This window comes from Ambystoma mexicanum, chromosome 14 (genome assembly GCF_040938575.1).
Source record: "Ambystoma mexicanum isolate Mex_15411 chromosome 14, UKY_AmexF1_1, whole genome shotgun sequence".
Lineage (NCBI taxonomy): Eukaryota > Metazoa > Chordata > Amphibia > Caudata > Ambystomatidae > Ambystoma > Ambystoma mexicanum.
Genome location: NC_090940.1, coordinates 610,608,091 through 610,620,847, shown reverse-complemented (window position 1 = coordinate 610,620,847; position 12,757 = coordinate 610,608,091).

Genomic DNA, 12,757 nt, shown 5'->3' with positions numbered 1-12,757 from the left:
TATTAAAAAATAGTATTAAATGCACGAACAGGCTCGATTGCATGGTCTCCAGTCACATGGAAGCACGAAGTTGGACAAACGAGATGGTCACAGCTACGCACAAGGGCAGACCGTGCTTTTCGCTCCCTAAATTTCTCAGAGCTAAGAACACTCTCAAGGATGAGCTTTAAAGCCTAATTGACAGCAGACCACTGAGGTGATGATAGATTGATATGCTAATTTGTGGGAAGCAATGGTTAAGGCAAACTCGCCAGCACCTAGATGGCCAGCCTAGAGGCTGCTAGACGTACTTGGAAAAGTACTAACAGAGGTTAGAGTGCCAACCAATTGTAGAGGACCGTGTAATTAGGGGTCCTATAGTTGTGTAAACCAATGGGCCGTTGTGTATTTAGTGACGTTCATAGTGGATTTTTGTAGGGGAGGGCTTAGTTGCCCCACCTGATGTTGTAACCGCAGCAGGGGCCTCCCTCTGGAACAGCCTTCCTGCCTCCCTGAAACTTGAGGAGAACCATCTCCGGTTTCCGGAAGCACCTCAAAACCTTCCTCTTCGCTTCTGCCTTCTCTCTCCCTCTCCCCTGCTAAACCTGCTTAACTCCCCACTGAATTCTGCACTAAACCTGCATCTGGGCCACTCTCAGCGACCTCGGTCCAGGGCCCAGCCACTCTCCACCTGCACTGCCTCCCTGGCTCCCCCTGCACTGTGGGACTGTCACTGTATCCCTACAGCCCCCTTCCCAGCACTTGCTCTGCACTTACCTCGCACTTGCCACCAGCTGGCCCTTTTTATTTATTATTATTTTTTTTTTTACGCTACTTACCTTGTACTGCACTTTCCCCCCCACCTCCTCCCCCTGCACTTTCTCCTTTTCCCCTTACCTCTGCACTTGCGCGATCTGAATGACACCTGGCCTAGTAGGATCGTTTGTCTGTCTTCCCCTTGTTTCCCTCCCTCCCTGCCTCGTCGCGCCTTGAAACACTTGTGTATAGGCACGTTACAAATACCATATCATATCATATCATAACCAATCACATAATCACACTTTTTATACTAGTATGGATAGTATACTTAGATGTTCACTCAGAGCCAATCACCCATGCACATAGGTTTTTGTATTTTGCCATGTAGGATGACGTTGGTACACATGTAGGTTAACGTCATTGATGACGAGTATTACTTATAAGATCTCAGTTTTTATTAAGAATGTTTGGGTAAGAGGGTCAAGCGAGTTTGTTGATGTTGCGTTATGCTCCCTGTTTTAGATACAGTCTTCATTTTGCCAACTACCTGAGTCGTCTTTATTATTGATGTATGAATAAAGTCTGCATCCCCATCCATCTCCAGGTTAATTGCTACTCTTCAAAGGGGCTGGGCTATCCAGTTCAAGACTCTTCGAGCCGTGACTGATAGTGAGGTACATCCCAAGGGGCAGGATACAATAGGAAAATGTAACCAGTTAATCAGAGGATTGCGTAGGTTGGTGTTGTGTACAACCAGGGTCCTTCAAGGGGGCAAAAGGTTGTATGTCCCGGATGTCAGGATTGCAATGGCTGAACTGGAAAAAAGACGACAGTTAAGGAACCTCAGAAATGGCTCCTTTACGAACGATTTTTACTTGGGAAGAAAAAAACAAATCCAACATAGATCCAAAGAATATCTTAGGGCCACTAAATTGAACAGCTTAACCAGGGATATCTGGGGCATGGTGGAGATACTAAAATCTCGAAATACAGCTGTCTTTTGGCACACTATAAACTCCAAGACGGGTACTAGTGTGCTGTAGGCGGTATCTTGTATCGCAGAGAAAACCTTGGTCAAAGTGCTCTGCCCCAGTTGTGTCCAGAAGTTGGGACAAGGATATTGTGGGGGACGATGTTTACATCCCTTACCCATGGAATGTGGAGAATATTATTTAGTCCATTAATAGAACTAAGGCCTCATGTGCGCCGGGCCAGGATAGCTTTGCGCCAGTTGTGTATAAAGCAGATCCCCAGCTATGGGCTAGCGTTTTGAGTGCCCTATTCGGGGCTATTTGGGAATCTTGGACTAGACCGGCCTTGTGACAAGAAGAACACATCATTCACATCTTCAAAAAGGCAACGTTGTAGACCCCAATAACTATCGACCCATAGCTCTGTTCGATGCCTCAAGTAAGATCTTTGCAACACCCCTAATGAGAGGTGAACAGGGTCGTCTTGAGGCACAGGGTGTTCTCCTGTTACCAAGTGGGTTTTCAAAGAGGGATGGGCACTTGTTTGAAAGCTACGGTCATGGCCCATTTAAGGGCGCAAATAAAAAGGGGGCACGTGGGGAGGCTTACATGGCTTCGGTGGACATGCGCTCCACTTCTTGACCGGGTTGATCACACCTATTGTGGGTGAAATTGGAGAAGTAGCAAGTGCCCTCACACTTGATAAGAATATTAGACTGTCTACATAAAAACACATCTTTAAGAGTAAGGCTCACTAAAGAAGGGATATAGTCAAAGTCGGTTAAGTCTTATAGAGTTAAACAGGGATGTGTGCTGGCCCTGCTTCTTTTCAATGCATATATTTCTGACATTGATGAGTTGTGGGAGAATGAAAACACCTTTCCAGTCAGTGAATAAATAGTCCATAGGTGCCCCTCTACGAGAACAAACCTGGCTAAATGACCTGTTCTTTGGGAAGGTACTCACTCGAGAGTCCGCAGCCACACTTTAGCCCACTGTACCTTTCAAAGATGGGAAATACCCATTTGCATATCAGTCTTTGTCCCACCCTCATGGGCAGTCCATCACTGAAATGCTATGGCAATTCCCCTTTGATCAAGAGTACCAACAGCAACCCCATACACATGTTTCAGCCTTGTTGGGCATGATCAGTGAGGTGGAGCTGTGCCTCTCTGTGCCCTTGTACAGTGAGCAAGGGGTCCACGTCTGGATGACCCTAGGAAACTTAGAGTGACTAAGGCCCTTGAAAAAAATCAAAAAATCAAAAAATTAGTCAGTGGCGCCCCTCTATGAGAACGAACATGGCTAAAATGGCCTGTTCTATGAGATGGTACCCACTCTAGAGTCTGCAGCCACATTTTAGCTCACTTCCCATAGAACAGGCCATTTTTGCCGTGTTTTACTGAACACCTATGGGTTTACAGCAAAAGCTCGACTTGTTCTGTACCTATGCAGTCAAAAACAACCTTGCAGTGAATGGATCTAAATCAGAGATAGCGTTTTTCGTCTAACAAACTAAGGCCCACAACTATGAGGTGGGTGGTAGGTGAGCAAAAACTCCAGAGGATGTTGTCCACCCACTACCTGGGGTACAATTGAACTAATTCTACGTCCCTCAAACAAGGGGTCTCCAACTGAATGAGAAAGCAAAGCTTTTGATATCACAACTTAAAAGAATCTATTCTAGCCTCTGTAGATTTTCTCTTACCCCTTTTAATTGACTTGTACCTGATAAAGGTAGAGCCTATACTACTGTATGGCCTGGACTTATCGGTGTTGAACATGAGAGAAATCCTCGATGTCCTACAGGGCATAATATAGAAAATAAGATCTTAAGATGGCCCCAGGCTGTGCCAAATTCAATCCTAAGGTGCTAACTGGGGCTGACTTCATTGAGTACCAGATACTTGTGGAGACAACTTTGATGATATGCTAAAATGGTACAACCTCCACTGCAATCATTGTACAAAGTTCTGGGAACAATATGTCAGCCGGAATCAGTGCCCTCGCTGGTTACTTTTAAAAACATGTCTTTGCTATGGGAAATCGTTTCCTCAGAGGAGGAACTAGCTAATGGGCAGAGCAAGACTAAGCACAGATTGTGTGCCTATGACTGGTGCCAAACGGTGGATAAATTGGGTTCCTATTCATCACACACGGAATATGCCAACTTCCCTAGGTAACAATGTAGTACATACAATAAGTACATACCCAAGGTTTAAGTTAACATATTTCATATACTGGATCCGACCACTAGTTGGACGGCCAATGGAGGGGGATCCAAAACCTGTCGCTTGTGGAAAAAGTGCTTTCACCAAAGAAACACTGAAACATCTCACCCTGTTTAGCCCCAGTCTGAAGGAGTCTAGATCATTGCATTTTGAGAAGTACAGGGGTGAAGATCTTGGGGTGGACTCGTTTTGGGCTATGCCTATGTGGGGCGACAATGTCTCCCTCGTCCTGGCCTTATGTAATTTTTTTAAAGGAATTTTTGCCAACTTTTAAAGTTGTTCTTAGGGAAGTAAATTGAGAACTAAGGATGATCAAATGTAATTCAAAATGTATATTCTGTATGATTTGTTTCTGTAATGTTTTCTTTTTAATGACGGTGAAAGGCTTGTAATATTCTTGTGAATTCTGCAATGCCGTAACACAAAAAAAAGAAACAAATATGCTCAAACCCCAGTGGACTATATGGGCCATACACAATATATATGTGTGACTGGGATAGCACATCTCTAATACCTATCTTGGTACTACTTCTGTCATTAGACTGTCCGTAAACCTTCCAGCTCCATATTGTCTCACTTCTTCTACCCTCTGACACCTAGGTTCAGGTTGGCTTGTTGATGACTTTATGCACTCTGCTTCCAATATTTTTCGCCAATGTAACTGTGCCTGTGTGATTTAAAATACACCATTGACACAATTGTCACCCGAAATATGGCCAAAGATTATGCGATTTACGAATGTGGTACACTTTTGTTTGCCCTATTTTTTGTTCCAGTTATTCAATATTATAATTATGCATTCCGCATTTTGGGTTAAACCGATAAAATATCACCCAAGTGAATTATCTTTATAGTGTTCAGTGAAAAGCACATACGTATTTAACTTTGTTGCACTAAGGGGTGAGAAACTGTTGCATTATCTGCCAGGTTATTTGCTCATTGTTTTGATGGCAGTGGGGTATGTGCAGCCCTACAGATAAGAAGTGTATCAACCACTTTACTCCCTAAAAATAGGAACAAGCTCCAAAAAAATAAAACCAAGCAATCAAAATATTCCCAACAAAAAAATAGGAAATGGACATATAGAACTGTATCCCCCTGCTTTTACCCACACAACTCCATGGATATGTTTGGAACAGTAGTACCACAGGCAGAAGCAACTATTATTACTGGCTGATCGGACTAAATAAACATTCATCTTTTAATGTACATGAATAACAAGGTAAAAAGAAATAATTATTAATTACAAAAAATGTCAGTTTTGTATTTAAAACATATTTTCACCCGCTTATAGAATACTCCCATTGGAAATTGAACTTATATTTGTACTCCCTAAAAACGAATTTTACTCCCAACTAGGGGCTTTAAGGGAGTAAAATACTTCCACCTCCAAATCTTATCTGGCGCACATGTGAGTACACTGTACCATTTTTGGTTTGGAGCAATGCAAAAATAATAAGCAATGTTTTGAAAACAAAAATACTTTAGAGTGGGCAGTTAGCCATACCCTCTCAAATTACCAACGTGGAGTAATGCAAATTGACAGGAGGTAAAATATTGAAAACTATTTCTGCATATTTTTGTGATATAAGTGCAAATTGTGCTAGGTGAAAAAGTGGGAAGTGAGTTTTCAGCACTAATATATGTAAAATTCATCAGAATATACTCATAGAGCAGTTTGTTTTTTTTGCAAATAACTACTGGGTCTGATGGCTTTTATCATGTTTCCTTTTTTAAAATCACCTGTAGAGGTATAGCTTCAAGTGGGCGTCAGATTTCATTTGCTGTCGTCAAATTAACAACCTGCAGGGTTTAATGGCAGCCCCAGGATCAAATGAACTGAAAGGCCATGTTATGCCCAAAATGTGCAGTCTGCCAGTGCGCCTTCCCATGTGCCTTTCTTGTCATGTGAAGGCACACTGGCAGACTGAAAGGTCAGCATCAAAATGTCAACACTGCTGACGTGCCTATTGAATTAAAATGCAGGTACATTTGCAGTTGAAGCAAGGAACATGTACAAAATGAAACCGGGCTGCAGAAGGGGATTAGAAAGGCACATTATTGGCTGACAGACAAAAGGTAGCCTTTTATTCGCAACTGCCACACATCAAGATGCTGTGCCCATTGAAAATCAAGAGTACAAAATTGGCCTTCCATGCAATTGTCAACGCTCGATTCCAGAGGACTACTTTCTGTTATAGGTGATAGGATGTTTTAAGTATAATCTTGTTGACACAGAGAGCAAAGAATAGAGGGTAATTCTGAAAACACATAAACAGTTAACATGGAAAGGAGTGCATGTGCAGCATAAGAACAATGAACACATGAAAAGTGAATCTTAATCGCCAGATTCATGTGAAATATGTATCATAATGTAGACTGGACTTTGCCATGATGTCAGGTATAAAAGGCCTCATGTGTGAAGCAATCCACATTTAAATTCACAAGTTTCTGTTCAGAACGTTCAAACAGTGACCTACCCCATCAGATGTAAAGGGAACCTCCTGCCTTCCCCGTTATCTGAAAATCTCTTTGAAGAGGTTTCTGCAGAGCCAACTTGTGCTCGACTGGGGTTTTACTGGGCTGCAGTCATGACATCTGGGTAAATAATGGCAGCTTTTAATGAGTTGAACTTTCTAAAATCACCCAAATTCAAGAAATTGTGTGATCCTTCTCTGGGCTGACTTGGGGGATGGCCAGCAGTCAAGACTGATGCTAGAGACCCATCTGGCCAGAGAGACTGGCCTTTGACTGTGCAAGAATGTTGATGGGAGCTATGGCTGGCAGAGTAAATGCAGGAAGCAGATGTCCAGAGCTCATGTTGAGTGTGGAAATTAAACATAATGTGCCATCTAAGTCAGAATATGCTTGTATGATTGGAGTTTGACATAGAGTTGTATTAAGAATCATACTTTGTTAATTTTCTCAGGGACCATGAGTCACTCAGTAATGGTTCAAGTATCTGAAAAACTGATGGACAGGCATACCTGTTTATTTAACTCATAAAAATTGGGAACAAGAGTTACAACTTAAATTGTGTTTTTCGATCCCCAGAAAATGTTAAAAAGACTAGATTCAGGGAGGTGATAGTTTAACAAATTAGATGTCTATAGACAATCTCATATTGATAACTGTTATTTTTGAATTCATCACGAAAAAAAAAAACATTTGCATGTGCAACATCATGCTGAGATGAGACCTGCTTCATCAGAACCGGCATGGGCAGACCATTTAAGTGATCTAAAGATTATTATGCTTAACTATAAATTTGCAATGGCTGCCATGTAGTGACTTTTTAAGTGCAAAAATTGAAATGTGTAAAAAAATAAATGTAAGTGTGTGGACTGATCCCCTTCCCAATTTGGCCTTGATAAACTGAAAAGGCCAATCACAGAAAAGAGGCCATTCCCCTGAAGAAAGGGATGGGAAATAAAACTGATAAGCAATAAGCTGGCATACTGATAGTTTAGACATGTTTGGGGGTGTGGTAAAAGATTCATAAGGAGACGAACAAGGAAGAACTGCCTGGGAAATTGACTGAAATCATCTGGGTGGAACTGGTAACCACAAAAGGGGACAGAGGCTGGGGATCTATGACCAAAGGAGGCAGAATAGAAGGGAGACCAGAGAATATCCTTGACTGATGGTGGATGTTTGACCAGATTCCTGCCCTGTAACTGAAAGATGACCTTGCTGTCCTTTCCTATGCGTAAACTCAGAGATGACTATGTAAGTTACATTGTCCAACCAAACCTAGTCTTGTGGGGATCTGCTTGAGTACATACCTTTCCCTTAATTAGTGTGCGTGAGCTGGCAGTTGACCCTTAGCAATTGTATTAAACAATGATTGAATGAATTCCCATATAGCCCAATTACACAGAGTAATTTTGTTGAAGTTCAAAATCAACAACATTGCTTCCTGTGTAAATAAAAAAACGACAGCCTATAAAGTAATCGGGTATTCCTATTCTTTTTCCCAACCCCAAACTACCTAAAAGAAGGGGTGCATAAAAACAAAATTCTCTACTGCTTTCTGATTCCCCTAAACCCTGCATGAACACAGAGGCGGTTGCATATGATTAACTGAATAACTGGGTTTCTGTGCTGAGACAGAAAAAGGGGTTTTCCCAAAGTTCAACAAAATAAAGTCATTGATTTGTAAAGCGTGCTTTCTACAGAAAGTGGGAACGTGTTCCCTGAGAGAAGGGAGATTTTGCATTGCAGTATGGGGATGAAAAAGGTTTTCTACAAAATTATATGAAAATGTATGTTTTAAAAGTTGGTTGTGCTATAACATTGTGAACATTGCAAAGTGCGTAGGGAGATTAAAATAAAGAGCGCTGCGCATGTCCAATTTAATTTTTGCCAATAGTAAAGAGTGGCATTTTATTTAAATTAAAGTTTGTGAAAAGTGAACCTCATGCAAAGTCTATGGTGTAATTAGATTATTTTGGTTATGTTTTAAGGAGCTGCATCATTTTGGCATTCATGGATTTTTGTGTGTGATAAGTGTTGAAATGCTCATTTGACCTATATTCTACTTACTCGAAAGAGAAAAGCAAAAACGCACATGTGGTGTAATCTCAGATCTTTCGTTACTGTTTATTCCCAATAGGTGAATTATTTGTATTGAATTTTTGTTTTGGTGCCATGGAAAATGTGGCATGTTGGGTGAAGTAGTATACATATAAATCTTTCCATAATAATTAATAAAAATATATTCTTTCTATACACTGGCCTAGTTTTAGGCTTGCTAAAGGGGGAGAGATTCACTGGTTCTAGATGAGTCACAGACAGGGCTAGATAGAACGTATAGGTATCTGGTGTGGCACTTTTGATTGGTGAGGAGGAACTCCCTGTATTATCAGAGCCCATAAATATATCTCACAAACCTGATCAAGTACTGTTGAATTATCTTCATTGGATCCCCACCAACTTCTGTCAGCTTTGTTTCTTTTAAAAGTTTCAATTTGTTCTTATATCTTCATCTTAATTTTGAGTCACTGGCCTGTTCAGGCCTTTGGAGTTCGGAATGTATGGTCACCCATTAATATGAACGGACACACACCCGTAGTGTGGGTAGAGTTACAGTATGCCTGCAATATAGGATGTATTTGTTGATCCAGCAATGGATGCTGCGTTTATTATTTTAAAAAAAAATGTAATTATAGTGTATTAGCCATATACATAAAAACAGATAAAACAATTAATGACTTTTAACACTTATAGCATACAAATGATAAAATATATGCTAAAACGATAAACAAGAATAATGCAGAGAATAAGCAAACAAAACCTTAGTAAACTAGGAAAAACTATAAGAACAAAAACAACTATTCTGGGGTAGAGATCAAAAAAAAAGAAAGAAAGAAGAGAAGAAAGAAGAAAAAAATCCAGAAATAAAAAGAATGAGAAAAAAAGAATAACAGGATAAAATAGATATAGCACACAAAGCACATACCCAATTAATAAACAGATCTGCAGTCCATAGTTTAGCCGGTTAGAAGCACAGTTTTGTTTTCTGAATTTGAGTCTCTCCCCCCCCCTAAAAGTGAGCTGAGTGTTTTCTGTGTTAATTCAGCTCATTTGGAACAATTTGGAACTATCCTTGGTTACAGCATTCGCAGACCGGAGTCTGTCTTCCACGTAACCTTAAGAGTCAGCTGGTGGAGGAGGATCCCCTAAAGCCCACTGCCTCAGCAGAGGCGAGGCGGCGTGAGCTGAGTGTTTTCTGTGTTTGCTCTGTGAGCAAATAGGCATGTCCTTATGAAGCGCCGAAATCAGCACTGTGCCTGTGCTAAATGCCGTGGACTGTCTGGGGTTAAGAAGATAACACCCTTGACGCAGCTGCAGCACCGGTGCCATTCGGAGTCGGCACTTTCAGCCGTAGCTGCCGTGGATCCAAAAACATCACAAGTAAGTGAAAACATCCGACCACAGTTTCAGCCATTAATACAAACTACAACTCCGCCCAATAGCACACTTAGGAGCAGCATCAGGTCTAAAACCTGTTATAAAATCCATACTTGGAGAGAGGCTGCGGTGGAGTTCCGCTCGCTTAAAACTGATGCCAGCGTGCGGGGGGTTCTACCGTTTGCCGTCACACCCAGTCTCTCGACCTGGGGGTCCTGCACCTTTTGCGTCCGATGAGGCCCTAGGTAGTGCTGTTGAAGGCGTGGGTGACCCTATACCTCAGACAGCAGATGTAGGTGTTGCACATTCAGAACTAAACAAATGGGAATACAGGACTTTGTCTGAGCAAAATAGACATGATCTCTATGATACATGGAACAGATTGCACGATATGCCGCATAGAAAGTGCCTTACCCTGCAAAATGGCTGTGATTTGTTCCATGAGGGAGGCGCCCGGGTTGACGGGATGGAGGTCACCACCAACGGGGTTCCAAATGGGATCCCTTCTTCGAGGGTTCTTGCGTGGCGAGTTGTGGAGAGCCCGGAAACGCGCTCAGCAGCTAGTGGGATGGGGCTTCCCGTTGGAAATATTGAGGCCGATGAGGTGGCAGACTCTGTGTGCCTTGAACGCGGAGACACCTCCGATACCACTGAAACTGGCTGCTTGCCCCACCAAACCTGTCAGGATGATGTATTTGTGGCTGCCAGTGTCCTTATTCCAGCATATTGTAATACCCAAACTATGTGCCACGGGGGAGGAGGTGTGGCACATCTGAAGGGCTTAGAACGATGAAACTCCCTGGCGGTCGATGATTCTCTATTGAAAAACTTGCGACCTTGGCAACAAACCAATTAATTAAGGCAACATCGAGAGAATCTAGATTGCTGCAGGTAGACCCAAATATTATGTTAAAATGGAATCAAAATTTGAAAATCCAGGAACACACCACACAACTTGGTCAACGAGCGATGGGTAGCTCGAGTTATCCTTGTAACCCTCAGAAGAGAAGAAGATTGGATTCCAGCCCTAACATGTTGCTTACATGCTCCCAAAAGAGAAATTGCTAAGAAGCAAGGCTCCAGGAGTTAGAGTCCGACTCTCACTGTGAAGTGGATTTAACCGAAAAACACTAAATCTACATGGTCAGTCAGCGACAGTGAGTCATCTGAGTCAGCTGGCCAGACTTCCTCTGATGACTCTTTTGTTGCAAGAGATTACTCAAAAATTAGAAGAAAAGAATCCAAACAAAATTGCCACAAAAAAGCAGCCCTTCCAAAAGATGAACAAGTTACTTCTTACCTTGTAACGTTCTTTCGACGGGATGTTCCTCCGACGTATTCCTCATCTTAGATATCTCCTTCCAGCTCTGCTGGCCTCGGAAAATGTTTTCTCTCTCTAGAGGGCGCTGCGCGTCGACGTCCTCCGAGTCGATGTCCCTCGACAGCCGCCGTATCGACGTTGACGTCATCCTGCCTATAAAGGCCGCGCGCAGCGTCCGTTGCTCAGTTCCGTTTTGTAGCCCACAATAATACTTTCTGGACTAAACTAATCACCCTGAAGGAGCGTAAGCTGCAACAACAAGGGAAGTAGAACTGCGGGGATGGATGGGAGGGTCGATGAGGAATACGTCGGAGGAACATCCCGTCGAAAGAACGTTACAAGGTAAGAAGTAACTTGTTCTTCGAAGGGATTGTGTCCTCCGACGTATTCCTCATCTTGGATAGGCTCCCATAGCAGTATTCTATTATCGGAGGAGGGAGTACTGACTTCACGCTGTCTTCTATTGATGAATAGAATGCAGTACAGCCCTTCCAAACCTAGTCTCTTGACTGGAGGAGGAATCCAAATTGTAAAAACATGTAAAGGTATGGACAGACGACCATGTAGCGGCCGCACAGATGTCTTTAACCGGCACGCCTCTTTTGAGGGCCGATGAAGCTGCAATACCTCTGGTCGAATGAGCCCTAAGGTTTTGAGGGGGCTCTTTCCCTGCCAGTTTATAACATTCCAGAATGGCTAGAATGATCCATCTGGAAATGGCCTGCTTAGTTATTGGTAACCCCAGCTTGTGACCTGCGTAACCTACAAACAGCTGGTCTGCCTGTCTTATCCTGGCTAGTCTACTGATGTAAAAACTTAAAGCCCTCCTAGGGTCTAGCCTGTGTAACCTCTCTACCTCTTTCCCCGGGTGAGGAGGAGGATAGAAAGATGGTAGGGTAATATTCTGAGTGATATGGAATTCAGAAACCACCTTTGGGAGGAAATTAGGCTTCACTTGCAGGACAACTTTGTCTTTGTGAAATATTGTGTGAGGGGGTTTACAAGAAAGAGCTTGTAATTCGCTCACCCTTCTAGCAGATGTAAGTGCTATTAATAAAACAGTTTTAAGGGTAAGGAATCTTAACGAACAAGAATGGAGAGGTTCGAAAGGTGTGCCCATCAGGAAAGTTAGTACTAAGTTTAAATCCCATAGGGGAACTTGGAATGGTCTTGGGGGATAAACATTGGTTAACCCCTTTAGAAACTGTATTACCAAGGGTAATTTGAAATAGGATGGTTCTTCCGCAGTACGCTTAAAGATGGATAGCGCTGCGAGATAGCCCTTAATGGTGCCAACTTGAAGGCCTGAATTTGCCAAATATAGTAGGAAGGACAAAACCATTGGTGTACCACATGAAAAAGGGTCGATATTCTGTTCTCTACACCAGCTGCAAAATGTGTTCCAACGGCAGCGGTATAAAGACTTTGTTGCTGGCCTCCTTGCCGAAAGCAACACCTCCATAACATCATCAGGGAGGTCCCAATCCTTGTACCTCAGCCTTTCAGAAGCCAAGTGTGAAGGTTGAGGGTTTTGATGTCTGGATGGAGAACCTGACCTCCCTTCTGTGAGAGTAGGTTCTCTC